The following is a 15,294-nucleotide window of genomic DNA, read 5'->3' as shown; positions in this document are numbered from 1 at the left end:
AGCATGGTGCTTGATGGGAGACCGTCTTAAACTCTGCTAGAAATCAAAGCCCAATTACTCAAGTGGAAGTAGAAAATCATGCAAAAGCTGGACATGCACTGTACAAAGTATTTATTAAAGGGCTGATTTACTGAGATGCTGCATGAAATGTGCCCCTTCAGATACATGGGGGGTGATTGAACAAGAATAACAGAATCATGTGCAGACCTGAGTATTGAAAGTAGTGTGTTTGCATGCTTTAGACTAGGGATGTCAAACATAAGGCCAGTGGGCCACAGCCGGCCCATAAGAGGCTCCACTGGGCCAAACCATCAAACTGTAGAAACATTTTTTTATTTAACACACTTCTTGAGACATAACACAACAACGCTGAGACCTGAGCCGAGATATCGATGTCGATGATGCTGCCATGAAAGTCACTGTGTTTTGCCCCCCAGAAATATCATTGAAATTGGCTTTGTGTTGAGAATGGAGTAATTATCCATAGTAATCGTTTGGTTTTGTGAAACTATAGACATATTCATTATGTATACTCTGTGCCACAACAAAGAAAAACTTTAAATAACTGTTTAGGTATGATGGCACTATTTGACTGGTCTGGCCCAGTGGAGATGAAATGGGGCTGTTTGTGTGTTGGATTCTGAATGGTACTGCCTGGGAATGGTACTGCCTGGGGATGGTACTGCCTGGGGATGGTACTGCCTGGGGATGGTACTGCCTGGGAATGGTACTGCCTGGGAATGGTACTGCCTGGGGATGGTACTGCCTGGGAATGGTCCTGCCTGGGAATGGTACTGCCTGGGAATGGTACTGCCTGGGAATGGTCCTGCCTGGGAATGGTACTGCCTGGGAATGGTACTGCCTGGGAATGGTACTGCCTGGGGATGGTACTGCCTGGGAATGGTCCTGCCTGGGAATGGTACTGCCTGGGAATGGTACTGCCTGGGAATGGTACTGCGTTCACGTTCTGTTTCCTGTGGAGTGATTGGATGGACTGATGAGCTCCTACAAGCACAAGGAAGCTCTCAAATATATCACAGTGACAAGAAACTAATCTGAATCAGAAAACATAATCCAGGAGATGATGGGTCATAAATTTCAAGTATTTCTTAGAGTAGAGTTCACCAATATCAGTGATGTGAGCCAGCTCCAGAAATACCTCTCCCCCAGTAACAGCACCATGTCGGCTCAAGACTGAGCAGATTTCCACCTCCTGCAGACAAACTAGATCACATCGCTTCTTATACATGATTAGAAATGAGTCCATGAGGATAAACTCCTCCCAGTATTCAGCATGACCTGGGACAGACGCTGTATTCTATATTTATGAAGGCACATGCATTCAATCGATAGTGTGAGATTTTGCACCTTGGTCAAACAGTCATCACTGGTTCCCCTTCAGTAGACCAGCTTCCACAAGTAACACAAATGACCACATTTGCACCCTTTATTTTCAATATGCACAAACCTTTAGTACCACGGTCTCACAGGGGAATGGTAAATGATGGCAGGAAGCATGTTTTTGCTCCACCAGCACGTTATTGTTTCAATTTATCGTGTTACTGGAACGTAGCACTTGAAATTCTAATTATTGTTGACCCCTTGTTGGTTAACTAATCGTATCTTCCGAGCCATTTGCTGCACAGACTGACCGTGGCCGTGCTCTGTGAGGACTCTGTTGGTTCTCTAACTGCTGATAAGCTGATTGATCGTGTGTAGCCAGTGTTGACAGCATACAGTAGGTAGTCCATCATGTTTTGCTTTCATTATTTGTTCATGGTGAGAAGTCTCAGCTGGCATGCTAATAAGCTGTTAAGGACTGATGCTGAGCCAAAAATGTGTACCCCCCCCCCCCCCCCCCCAAAGAAAAAAAACAACCCAAATGTGTTTCCCTGTTGATTTGTCCTTGTTTGTCCTTCCTATTTGTTGCTTTCCGATGGCGCTCTGCAAGCATAATATAATACAGTGTAAGTGAAATGATACCTTAATAAATCAAAACCAGTTCACTTTCACTTTATTATACAATAAAAAGTAAAACAGTAGAAACAGTATATTCTATTTGTTGTCCTTGCAATTCTAATTAAAGTTTAAAAATCATAGCGGACTGTCTCAAAGCAAAGGGTGAATGTCATTCATATATATATATATATATATATATATATATATATATATATATATATCTATATATATATACCCTTGTGGTACACATAATAAGAAGATAAGACGTTTCAGGCATGCCTTTGTAATACTTGTGGAGACCCTCACCCAAACCTTAAGTGATTCATCCATTCATCATCTTAACTTGTTTTTTTTTCCAACTTATGTTAAAGAGGCAGGAAACACCCTGGGTCAATATAAAGACACAAACAAAGACTTATTCTCACACTCCTGGTTAATCTTGAGCCCTCTTGATGCAAAACAAATTACAAGTAAAAACGGAAATCTTTCTTTGTGTTGAGGTGCACATGCACTAGTCGATCAATAACAACAACAACGTTTGCCTCTATAGCGTCATGACTCCCAGTTCTTATCCTCCAGGACCTGACAGTGTTATAGACGACAGTCACCCCTTACAGCAATCCTACTTTGTCGTTTGTACACTCACCTTTGTAAATGTTTATAGTGTATTCTCTGCACAAACGTTTGTGGGGTTTCAATACAAAAACATACAACAGCACCAACTAGTGGCCCTACCTTAAAACTACATCTCTTCCAGTGTCTGTCGTCTCCGCTGTAAGCAGACATCATTTTCAAAATGTTGCCTTGGAAACGCAAAATTTCTCTGCAAATGAAAAAGTAAAAATGATCCGTTTTCGATTGAAACGTGAAAACGGAGCCTAAGATTACAACTTAACCTACGATGCTAAATTATTCCTATACAGCTGTCACTGTACGATCCCAATCCGATGTTCCAGACGTCAAACAAAGACTTTGGACTTCCCAACTTGAAGCTGCTCCGTTTCTTTTCCAGGCATGTGTGTTACTATTTATAAGTAACCCTGGTTAGCCTGAGGCGGGTCTACTCAACCATTGTGATGCATATTATTGTTTATCTCGGGTGTGTGTGTGTGTGTGTGTGTGTGTGTGTGTGTGTGTGTGTGTGTGTGTGTGTGTGTGTGTGTGTGTGTGTGTGTGTGTGTGTGTGTGTGTGTGTGTGTGTGTGTGTGTGTGTGTGTGTGTGTGTGTGTGTGTGTGTGTGTGTGTGTGAGTGTGTGTGTGTGTGTGTGTGTGTGAGTGTGTGTGCTTGCTTCACTCCCCTATAATGTAAGATTGCCTGAATCAGGCAAACAGCTTCCCTAGAATTAAGTGGCATTTGTTAATAAATATGTAATTAGCACTGTCAATTATTCCTGAGAAAAAAAAAGCCTTCATCTCATGACGACAGCTGATGCGAGTCAGCAGTTGTGTCATAATTTTCCATATCGAGAATTTCCTACTGCACGGGTGCTTAATGAATGGCATGGTCATTTTCTGCATGCGTTATGCTGTTATGGTGCTCATGGAGCAAAGTTCCCGTCTCTCTGTGGAGCTGATGCATGATGGGCACGTCCTGGACGGTGCCGTTGAATCCAGCTGCTGCGGTGCATCCTAACGCTTTGAAATGCACACGGGGAAAGGCTATTCATGCCACAACCTTCTCTCTGCAGATGAGAAATGTACAGGCGGTGCACCTATAGTCGTGAAGAAAGGCAGGCGTTCCCCCAGGTCCTAATGGGTTAAAGTGAATGTAGATTACAGGAGCACGACGGCTGCGGGTTTAGTTGAATCCTGCAATGTGAGACGATGCGTCTGAAATAACGGCGGGACGGAGATGAAGGAAGAGATTTGTTGGTTGGTTTGTGTAATTAGACAAACAAAACAAGAAAAACTGCTCTCCATATGATATATGTTGTTATCCTGTGTATCTAGGTTCCTCTAAAAATACCTAGATGTTCATGAACATTTCTTTTTTTAATTCTAAATCCAGTATTCACAGTTTTTCTTGTCTTTTCCAACAAATAAAGAAACTACCTGGATCTTTACCTGCTAAATTCTGTATGCACAGAGTACCTCGTGTGCCTGCTGTTGGACTTGTTTGATGCTGTACATGGTTGATTCTGATGCTTCAGGCTGCGATTCAAAACTTATTTCAAGGCTAGAAAGCGGTGAAAATGAGCAGAGAGATTCTGTATTTCACTGAGAAAAAAAAAAAAAATCCCACTGACTCGAGAAGAAACGCACGGTTCAAGGAAACGGTGGAGATTTGGGGGGTAATGCCACTTTAGTACACTAGGTGGTGTTACTGAGACAAAGCGAGCGTGACTCAAGACACAACCTTGTGGTTGAGAGTGATATAACGCTTGTAAACTTCAGAATAAAAAAATGAAAGTATAATACAACTCTCGCATAAAAATGTGAACTTTAGATGAACGCTTCAAATTCAACTCAACACCACCATTTGTCAAAGTTGCCACACGTCTTGTCGCATTAAAAAAATACAAAAATAAAGCAGTAATAGTTTCATCAGCATACAAACATACCTGCTTTGAAAAATGTGAGAATTAAATAAATGACGGTTTTGAACCACATTTCTAATACAGCTCACATAAACCTGCTGCTCGTGAACTTTGAGTTTTGTTTTTCTGCAAAAATCAAGATTTTTTGTGTGAAAAATGACTTTTCCAGGCCAAATTCTCTGAGTTGTAGTAAATGGTAATCTGACATTACTCAATTAGTTTCCTCCTCAGTGCTCTCAATGTACTTTACACTCACATTCAGGTATTCACACATACAATTATTCATCATGCAACAGCTGAGATGAAACAATCAGGTGAAGGTTAAGGTCGCCTTGGTACTCTGTGAGATGAGAGATGAGGAATCCAAATCATCTGGAAACATCCGCCCAAAGTTCCAAAGTACATATTCAAAGAAACAAGGCAAACAGCCACTTTAACCTGGAGATTTTACAGACCATGCCTCACTTTTAATTCTGTGTTTACCAGCTAGTTGTTTGTGTCCAATAAGTTATCATTGGAGTATTCTTCTATTGGTTTTCTCCTTTCCTGTTGCCACAAGCCTGATGACTCATGCTGCACTTCCTGATTCTGTTTTCAATAGAAGTACAGACGTCTTCTCCTCCCATTCAGACTGATGCGGCTGTGAAATGAGCGTTCAGCAAAGTGAGCAGCTGAAATAAAGTGTTTTTGACCAAAAACACCTCAATGTATTGAAATCGAGCATCTGTGAGCAGATCCAAACGGATTTAAAGGACATAAAGCATCATGGGCTGGAACTGTGTTTGGAAACCTTACATCCATTCCCTCTATCACTTGTCGCACTGAGCGGCCTCGGGGGGGTGGCAGGCCTCTCCCATCATGCATTGGGTGAGACTTGCCAGTTCATGGCAGTGCTAATGCAAGTAGACAGCCAAACGCATTGACACCTGCAGGGACTTCACAGTCCTCAGGTCCTCCCTGTCTTTACTTGAGCCTGACGGAGGAAACGCCATGCGGCTCAAATCTTCAGCAGATCAGGCAGAACCTTTTTTTCTTGTTTTGATGTGCAGGATTTCACCTTTCGGCTGTTTTCTTTAAACACACGTGCTTGTATGATCCTCTGCTACATATATTTTCCAATATTTGAGAACGTATGTATGCTTTTTTTTTTTTTTTTTTTTTAAATCTCACCTCCATGGAATTTAAAGTTATGCACACTGAGCTCATTGTCTTTCTGTGTCTCTCTTTGCATGTCTGCAGCTCAACTGCACCTTAATCCTCAAGCTTTCTCACTCTCTTTCCTGGAAGTGCCTTTCTCCTTCTCCCCTCACTCCCCTGAGAACAGCGATCTGTCTCCGTCTATCCCCGAGCCTTTTCTGTCTCCTTCTCCTTCTTCGCTCGTCACTAAATAATTCCTTATAAAGGGAAATCTAATCAAATCTCAGCCAGAGTGAGAAAAGCAGAGATGGGAAGAAATTGTGTGTGTGAATCTGACTTAGGAGAAAAAAAAGCATCAGAATCAGAAAGCAACATTGGCAGTGTGTGAGTAGGTTGTAGAGTGAGAGACTCACAAGTGCATTAGCAGTCAGAGCACTTAGTGTGAGGAATCCATTCATTATTCATTAGCTAATTCACCATGTATAGTAATTAAAATCAGGGCCTGCTGCAAAATGGAAAGAGCGATGATAGACTGCTTTTCTATGTACAATATCTAAAAGGTTTGTCTCTTAGTCGCCGTGCTTCGGCGCTTTTATAAATCATATTTACGTGTTTAAGGCAGCGCCTCGCTGTCAGGACTCCTCCGGTAAACATCGGGCCTGGTTGACACCTTTCAGAAATGAGAATGAATCCAAAATAGAAATATGCAAATGCGCAACATGACCTATAAATAAGGAACAATCTGTTTATCATACAGTAGCGCCATAAAGAGAGAATCACTAATCTACTTAACAAGGAAACTGTCGTCACTGTCGTGATGCAATAACTGAAACACATTGCATGTTTTGGAGGGGAACAAAGTACTACTTTCACTGAAATATAAATCCCTTATGCCGTCAGACCTCATGGTGTACAAATATAAGTTGTGCCTCATTAAAAAAAATGCAAGCAGCTGATTTGACTCTGAAATCAAAGTGAGACCCAAAATAATGTCATGTCCATTAATAGCAAAGTAAAATAGGGCGTGCTGATGGTACCCCTCGTTCAGTGTGTGTGTGTGTGTGGGGGGGGGGGCTTAGAATAATCCTAAAATGTGTGTGTATGTGATGTTCCAGTTTATTCAACCCATTAGACTAATTGTCTCTCTGGCAGGTGATTATGATCGATGGCTGTAACCTTCAGCTTCACCTTCATCTTTTCTTAATATTATCTGCAGACGAGTCACAATATTTACCTCGACGAAGCGCTGATGGATGTAAGACCACTCACTTTCTCATTGCTAATTATTTAAAATACATGCTACAAAGAAAATGTCTAATTCGAGATGTTTTGTTTGGAGGTGAGTTTTTCTTTTCCTGGAACGTGAGATCTCTCAGCGCCTCTTCACCTGCTAAATTCTGGATCCACAGACGACTCACACATTTCTGCTGTTTGACTGTTTGATGCTGAGCAGGTGGAACATGGTTGAATCGGATGCTGCGAGCTGTGGTTCCAAACTATTTTAAGGGCAGGAAACTGGAAAATTGAGCAGAGAGATGCAGCATTTCAGAAAGAAAGAAAAAAGCCTTTTGATACGAGGATGGTGAGGAATGCAGTAATGGTGTTTCTGGTCACTGTTCTGTGTGTGTGTGTGTGTGTGTGTGTGTGTGTGTGTGTGTGTGTGTGTGTGTGTGTGTGTGTGTGTGTGTGTGTGTGTGTGTGTGTGTGTGTGTGTGTGTGTGTGTGTGTGTGTGTGTGTGCGCGCGCCAACTCCGTTCGGGGTTTCTGCCATTTCTGTGTAAACGGACGTTATTTTGGAAACTTTTCTGAAACAGAGACGAGGCTTCGTCACCTGACTGATTGTGTAAATGTGACCTTGATTTGCCAGGAGTTCTTCATAGCTTCAGCCCTGGTTGGTTAAGTGTTCCATCTAAAACCTCAACAAGTCACTATTGATATTAATTTGATTCTATTACCTCTAATGACAGCATGTCTCCATCGAGTTATTCTTCATTCCATCTTCTGTCACCATTTTATTCTACATATATTATCACAATAAAACACATTAAACACACATTAAGGCTAAAACAGGGAATTTCTGGTCTAAATAGTTCCATATCAACATTCAGTGACTAAGAGAGCTCTGGTAGCCAGACGTACATCTTCTTGATGCGATAGAAACGACACCTGATGAGCACAGAAAGTGTGTGTGTGTTGTTTTACCTGAATCAGTAACTAATATACAGTAAACTGTGGACAACTAGAGTCACAGTCATATTGTTCCTGTTTCCGTCCCACTTGAACATTTTGCTGCTGCACATGTACAATGCATATGACTAATAAACCTCCTGACTCATAATTCATTTTTGAAAAATATTTATAAAGTTTTTATTTGCTATTAATTGGTTTTGAATGAGTCCAAATCCATTGAAAGCATCTCTACATGAGACCTAAGGTGCACTGACCTCCTCTCCTCTTAGTTCTGATTCCTACCATCCAACCATTGTGATTAGACGGCCACACAAAGAGCAAAGGCAAAGTTTAGTCTGTTATTTCTATGTGGTAACAAGGCTTGTTGATGATAAACCTTCATTGAAAAGTCTAATTATTTCCATTTTAATTGATGTAAGTAGCATGCATTTGCAGGATGGCCAGCAGAGCAGAATAAGGAAGATAGAGATTACCAAGAAACTTCATTGAACAAACCCTTTTGTTCCAAGTCCTTTTACAGAATTAATGAGAGTTTGATTTGTTGGATGAAGTTTGCTGCAGGGAGTTGATACCAGCGTGAGCTTCGAATTGTGTAAAGAGGTTGTGTTTATGCATATTTTATTAGGTGTCTTTGCTGTTTTTGTTTAATTCTGTGGCAAATTGTTTTTATTGCATATTTTTAGTGGAAAAGAAGCACAAATTCCATATTGAGGGGAAAAAGCTATAAAGATCTCCCATAAGGAAAGAGAAAGGTTAGTGTAGTGGTTAGTTCTTCAGCAGGTCAAACTCTAGTCTGGGGGCTCGGGGGCTCGGGGGCTTGGGGGCTTGGGGGCTTGGGGGGTTGGGGGCTCGAGGGGTTGGGGGCTCGGGGGCTTTTCCAAGTGGAGTTTGCATGTTATTCCTATAAACGTGCTTCAAAACTTATTTTAAGGCCAGAAAACTGGAAGATTGAGCAGAGCGATGCAGCGTTTCAGAGGACGAAAAAAAGCCTATTGAAACGAGAACGGTGAAAGGTCCAGAACGTGAGATTGAAGTAATGTTGTTTTTGGGCACTAGGTGGCAGTACTGAGTCATGACTAGTAATAAGAATTTTTTGTGCAGGTTTAATCTAATAACAGTTGTAAAGTATTTGGATCAGTGTGATAACTGCAAATAATATATGTAGCACAACAAGGGTATTGTATGTTATATATATATATAACAGTTAAAAAGACATACGAGCACCATATACATTGCAGGATTGTCCACCAATAATTCTATTGATATCATTTTCAGTGTTTTTGCCGTTTTCATGTAAAGCGACTTCATTTTTATAACGTGTGCTCTCATTTCCTCCAACAGAACAAAAACATTCATTAGATGTCAGTTGGTGACTTTGAATGTGTCTTGTGGTTGGTTAAGGCGGTTAAAGCGGTTAAAGCGGTTAAAGCGGTTAAAGCGGTTAAGGCGGTTCTAGTGAATGGATGGATGGGCAATGAAAAGGACAAAAATACCAAATCTCAAAAATGATTTTTGTCAGGGTCCACACACGACATATTGGAAGGTGCTTGAGCTCAACTCGTCCAGGTAATTTCTCCTGAGGTTGTCGGTATTTAGTTTCAAAAACAGAAAAGTAGTCGGGGATGAAATGGGACAACACGAACCCGCCCCCTCCCTCAGTTTTCAGAACCAGGCTAAGATCATTTATCACCAACAAAACCGCTGCCAAAAAATAAAATGGAAAAAAGGGTCTCATCACATTTAGACACACAGAGTTTCAGAAACCATTCAGCCTCAGTATCAACAGCTTCCTCATGGCAGCAGGGTAGAGATCTGAATCATGGGTCTCGCTGTTGCGCTATTACGCCGATGACAAGCGTCTTTTCCTTTTTTTCCATCGTCTGAATGGTTTCCAGACGTCTCTGCTGCCATTACTGTCACCAGCACTGGACTGCAGAGCGGCCAGGATGCAGCAGGGCTCCGTCAGCTGGCTCTTAGGCCGACATGGCTTTTTTATTATTATTTTTTCAAAATGGCCACTTCCGCCGTGAGCTAAATTGTTGTAAAGCAAAGAAGGTTTTTATCTTCTGTCTGTTGACATGATAATAAAGCAGGTCGACACAAAATCGCACAGGAGGTCAAGATCTCTGCTGACAATTACAAATGTAATAGTCCGAGGCTTTCAGTTACATGATGCAACGTTTCCAGCGCGCCGAGTCAGGAGCTACGAAAAGCTTCTCGATATATGTCGTTCAAAACTCACGTCACTGTGAAAGTGACTGAAATGCTTCTAATGTGCAGAAGAAATGACATCATAGCAGGCTGCTGGATTGGGTCTCATTATGGGCGTTTATCACTAATGATTTCTATTTTTTATGCAATATTGAAACTAGACAAACTGTTTTATACAAATAAATAGAATTTATAATATATCGCATATATTTATAAAAAATTCATGTACATACTACGATGACTCATACTAGTACAACTATTAATACAAATGCAATTGCTGATACAAATAGTACTACAGCCACAATTATTATATCTATCATTAAAAGTAATGCGACTCATGGTACTATGGCTACTAATACAAACAATACTGTTATTGCCACTGGTAAAGCAAATGTTATGACTACTTCTTTTACAACTACCATCACTACTACTAGTCTATTTGATATACTACCACATCTATGACAACTAATATTACCACAACTACAATTGTTACTATGATTACAACTATTTGTGCTAATAATATTGCTACTACTACCACCACTACAACTACCAATAATAGATTTGTAAGTAATAATTTATACTTCTTTTAAAATTTCCACTTCAACTCCTCCTACAGGTATTACTACAATAACTATCGCTACTTCTACAGCTACTACAATTACGACTAATGCTTCTGAAACTACCACTACAACCACCACCACTACAACTACTACTACTGTCAAAACTACTACTTTTACTGCTATTACTACTACTATTACTAATACTACTACCACTGCTACCAAGACTACTAGAAATACTACTATAGCAACTACAATAGCTACCATTATTACTACTACTACAACGAACTATACTAACAATATTAAAGCCAGTACTACCACCACTACAGCCACACATAGTATTTTCATCAGTAACACATCTGCATCTTATACAACTAACACTGCTCAAACTAAAAATACTAAATTTACTATGACTTACATTACTACTTCCAATAGTAGTAATAGTATTAAAAATACTACATCTAATAGAGCTTACACTACTAATGACTACTACTGGAGTGGTTTTACTGCTGATCGGTAAACATACTCAAGTGAAGCTCTGTTCTAGAGAAGCTGCAAGTATGAATAGCAATGCACAGGTGAGCCATAACATTATGACCACCTGCTCTCCGAGTTCAGTTCTACATCAGTCTGAGCGACACTAACGTGTCTGTGGCACAAAGTACACAGAATGTCCTCAGTGGTACTTCCCCTGTCGGTGGTTTTAATGTTATGGCTGATCCCCGTATGCATTTCCGTATTGTAGAGCGATTGTTGTTTGCGGTACATTTGACTTTGTAACTGCAGACAGCCCAGAAGCAAACATTATTTCATTATTTGATCGTGGTTTCATCTTTCCACGAGCTTTTATCCTTCGTATGTGAGACTCGTTTCCTCGGCTTGTGTCACAATTTTAAGTGGATGAAAGCGACATGCGTACGAGTCGACTGCACGATGGAAGGGAAGACGCTGGAGGAAGTCACTGCTCCTCTCTCTCTCTCTCTCTCTCTCGCTCTGTGTCCTGGTGTAAATTCACCTCCTGAATACTGATGACATTACACAAGCAATCCTCTAAACGGCGGAGACAAGCCAACATGCCGGCGCCTGTGAAGGCCTGCGTTGATCGACGGAGGGTTTTGCACTGCTAAACACCTGTTATTACCACCGGAGTGGCTTCTAGTCTGAGACACGGTCCGGAAAACATCGTTTAATCTCACTTCTTCGGCACATGTGCTGTATTGGTGTGTTTACATTTTTTGCGTATTATCTGCGATGTCAGGGAGAAAAGAGGACAAGCAGTAAGTAAGAAACTGTCTGAAGCCGCTGGAAGGTAGCCTACCAAAAATCAATGTCTAATAGAAAATACAGCTCGAATACACGATCATCTTAATACAACTGAGTCCTGGTGTGGCGTCCTGTCCCGGGCCTTGCAGGTAGGTTGGCTTAAACTTACAATTGTCCTTGAAAACGGTTGGAGAGAAAAGCACTGGAGAGAAACCAACGAGATTCTCAATATGAAATGATCCTTCCTGTTGCACCTCTAGAAGTCCGGTGCCACATTCTCAGCTTGTGATTGATCCGGTCTTTGGTTTGCCGGATCCTTTTCCACTCTATCTCATCTCACAATTCTGTTTCAGTAAAAATGAACGCCGCTTTAAACTTTCATGGAATTGTTGCGCTCAAGTGAGGTTTTGAAACCCTGCAAGGGAAACGACACAGACAACTTCTGTTTGTTGGATTATGCATGGCTGCCACAACAAAGTTAGATGTACAGACAGACACTTAGACTTGTAGTACGTCGTTGCACCGAGACACGGAAACCACACCGGGGATGAGAAAGAAACATCGATTCGGCTAAGCTGCGTTTTAATTCTGGATGAACTGCGTGGAACACTGAGAGCACACCTTTTTAATCTGGACTTCTGGTGTCGCGTGAACGGATCCACGGAAAAAGAACCAAACAAGATCACATCCTGCAGCATCAGTTCTCCACGGAAGGATTTAAGCCTGGAAAAAATAAAAAATAAAAAGCAAAGCAGAAGGCGGGGAGAGAAAAGACTCCAGCACATTGACTGATTGCTTTATTCACACCAACAGAACAATGCTAACAGCTTCCTATCAACATCTGTCAGAAATGACAAAGGCAGCGAGCAAATAACCCAGATTTGGTGGAAAATTTCAGCTTTTACATAATGATGGGATTCAAGGTTTCTCAAACTGAGTGTGTGTGTGTGGGGGGGGGGGGGGGGGGGGGGGGGGGTACTGATGTACTAATGGAGCTGCTAAAACTTTAAAAAATGTTTCTGCTGTACAAAATTAGTTGAGTATTAGTATGAGTATTAATTACTTTTGCTTCCAATTCGTCAATAGATTCAATCTACCTTCAGAAAGAGGATTTTTTAATTATGGATTGTATAAAATTGCATTGTAGTAATTTGTTTAGGTGAACTAAGGCCTCGTTGACATGACGGTGTTTAAAAATCTGTTGGTTTTTTTTGGGTGTTTTTGTTTCAGAAACGTTTTGAAAACGATGTAGTTTTTAAGTTGGGCCACTAGTGGCTGCTGCTGTTTGTTTTTGTAGTGAAACTACACACACGTACACACAGAGAACAATATGCAATAAACATTAGCAATGGCGAGTACGTGGGCATTCGTATGAACAGAAGATGGAGTTGGATCAGTGTGACAGCAGATTATGGAGTCCTGACACTCTGCATGCCGCCATGCTGGTTATTGTCCATTTATTTGCACAACTACAAAAGATCTATTAACTACATTCCTGGTGTGCAGTGGCAGCGTTTCAGAAAACCATTTCTGCACCGTTGTCGTGTGAACAGACACTCAGCGCACAATGACAGGTTTGCACTTTTACTTGAAATCATTGTCGTGTAAATGGTGCCTGATGCAGACGTTTAAAAATAAATAAATACATAAATTACTGACGACAAAATACAAACCTAAATGCTGTGAATAATAAATGCACCAAGACACCTTGAAATTTCACGTGCTTTAATCTGTATTTAAATATGAGTACTTGATTACAGTAAAGTGACCATTTGTAATTCATTACTTCCGCCCCTGACTTTAACATTGTGCGTCCACAAGTGGGTCGTGGCTTTATAACTCAATAAAAAATGATGGCGCTGCTCTTGAACAGTGTCTGGGGACACGCCACCCCAAAAACATCAAGTGAATCAACTTCAGGTGATAAAATAAAGACATAAATGTGAGCTGCATCTGATTCCTCCATGTCAGAATAGATCTAGTAACAAGAATAAGAAGAAGCATTTTCAGTTATAAATCGTATATTTTACTTACATGAATTTTGGCAAATCCATTAAAACTTCAACCTACTTTTTTAAAAGTAACAAAGCAGCCGAGGGTGTGTCACTTTTAAACACAGAACAAACAAAACACATTATTATAACCATGTAGAAGAATTATTTCAGCTAGAAATGTGAAAGAAATGTATTATTGAACATAAAAACATCTTCATGTCTCCAATGTGAAAAAAAGAAAATGATCCTTCAAGCCTCAGTGTTGAAATCTCAAAGGAGATGAAATGAAAGCATGACGCTGGTACAAAGGGCCGTTTAGGCTCAGGTGGTCGATTCTTTTCATGTCTACATGAGTCAGAAGTCCTTGGGAAGACTTCATTACTCCAGACAGAAGGTGACCTCCTTGTTCTCAGCTCCTATAAACATGTGGGTGAAGCCTGAAACCTTTCAGATGATCAAGCTCTGCAAATGTGTTCTGGGCAATGAATGAAATTCTGCTTGATTCATTGGTTGAACTATGAAGCACCTTGATAGTTTGTATGGGTTCGGGTCAAACCAGGAAAATACAAACTGATGGACAACTCCAAATATTACATTTGCTTTTGCACCGTTTCTATATTTTTCTGGTGATGATCCAGAGGAATGTCCACCGACCAGAAGGTTTTTACAAATTCAGCCACAGCAGTGCAGTTTGAAGCTTCACCCATACTTTGCTTGCACCCTAACCTTCCACGGCTACTCTGCTGACCTCTTGGTTGTGTTACTTCTGCTGAAGTGGTTTAAAAACATCTGAATCTCTTTATATTTGGCAAAATCATCCCGTGGTTGACATTCCTGAACCTCCTAAACCAAGAATGCGACTCTATTGTGAGGCTAATCACCTCTGTCAGGGTGAAAACGGTAGATCAGGTGGTCTTCCGACCTCAAGGTTGGCGGTTTGATCCCATCTCAATATATCGAAGCGTCCTTGAGCAACACTTTGAGAGTGGGTGGAGGTGAAAAGGTTTTCTACAAGTGGATAATTGAAGTGTTTTGTTTTTTCAAACCATTTCCAAGTCTCTTTGTTGGATTTCTGTTGAATCAATTTGCTTGTATTTGATATTTTCCACTTCGCACCGTGGTGTCAAATATAAGGCCCGTGGACCAAGATGGAAACCTGGAACAACAAACTAAGTTCATTTTAGAAAAATATCATATAAGAGATTGATTTTTTTTTTTAAAACAAATTTCTATTTTTTTTTTTCTTTTTTTTCTTTCTTCTTTCCCTTGTCCTGTTCGGCAGCTTGGGCCAACAATATGATGTGATCTAGAACCTTCGGAGTCAGAACAGATTTTGGTCTTGCAACAGGGAGAGACCTGGAGTCTCCTCCTGTTGTCTTCTCCAAACAAATTTCTAAAGTGTAGCGGACACAAGCTAACACTGAGACCTGAACTGTGACGTCAGTG

The sequence above is a fragment of the Lipophrys pholis genome (genome assembly GCF_963383615.2).
Source record: "Lipophrys pholis genome assembly, chromosome: 2".
Lineage (NCBI taxonomy): Eukaryota > Metazoa > Chordata > Actinopteri > Blenniiformes > Blenniidae > Lipophrys > Lipophrys pholis.
This window is presented reverse-complemented; position numbering follows the sequence as displayed.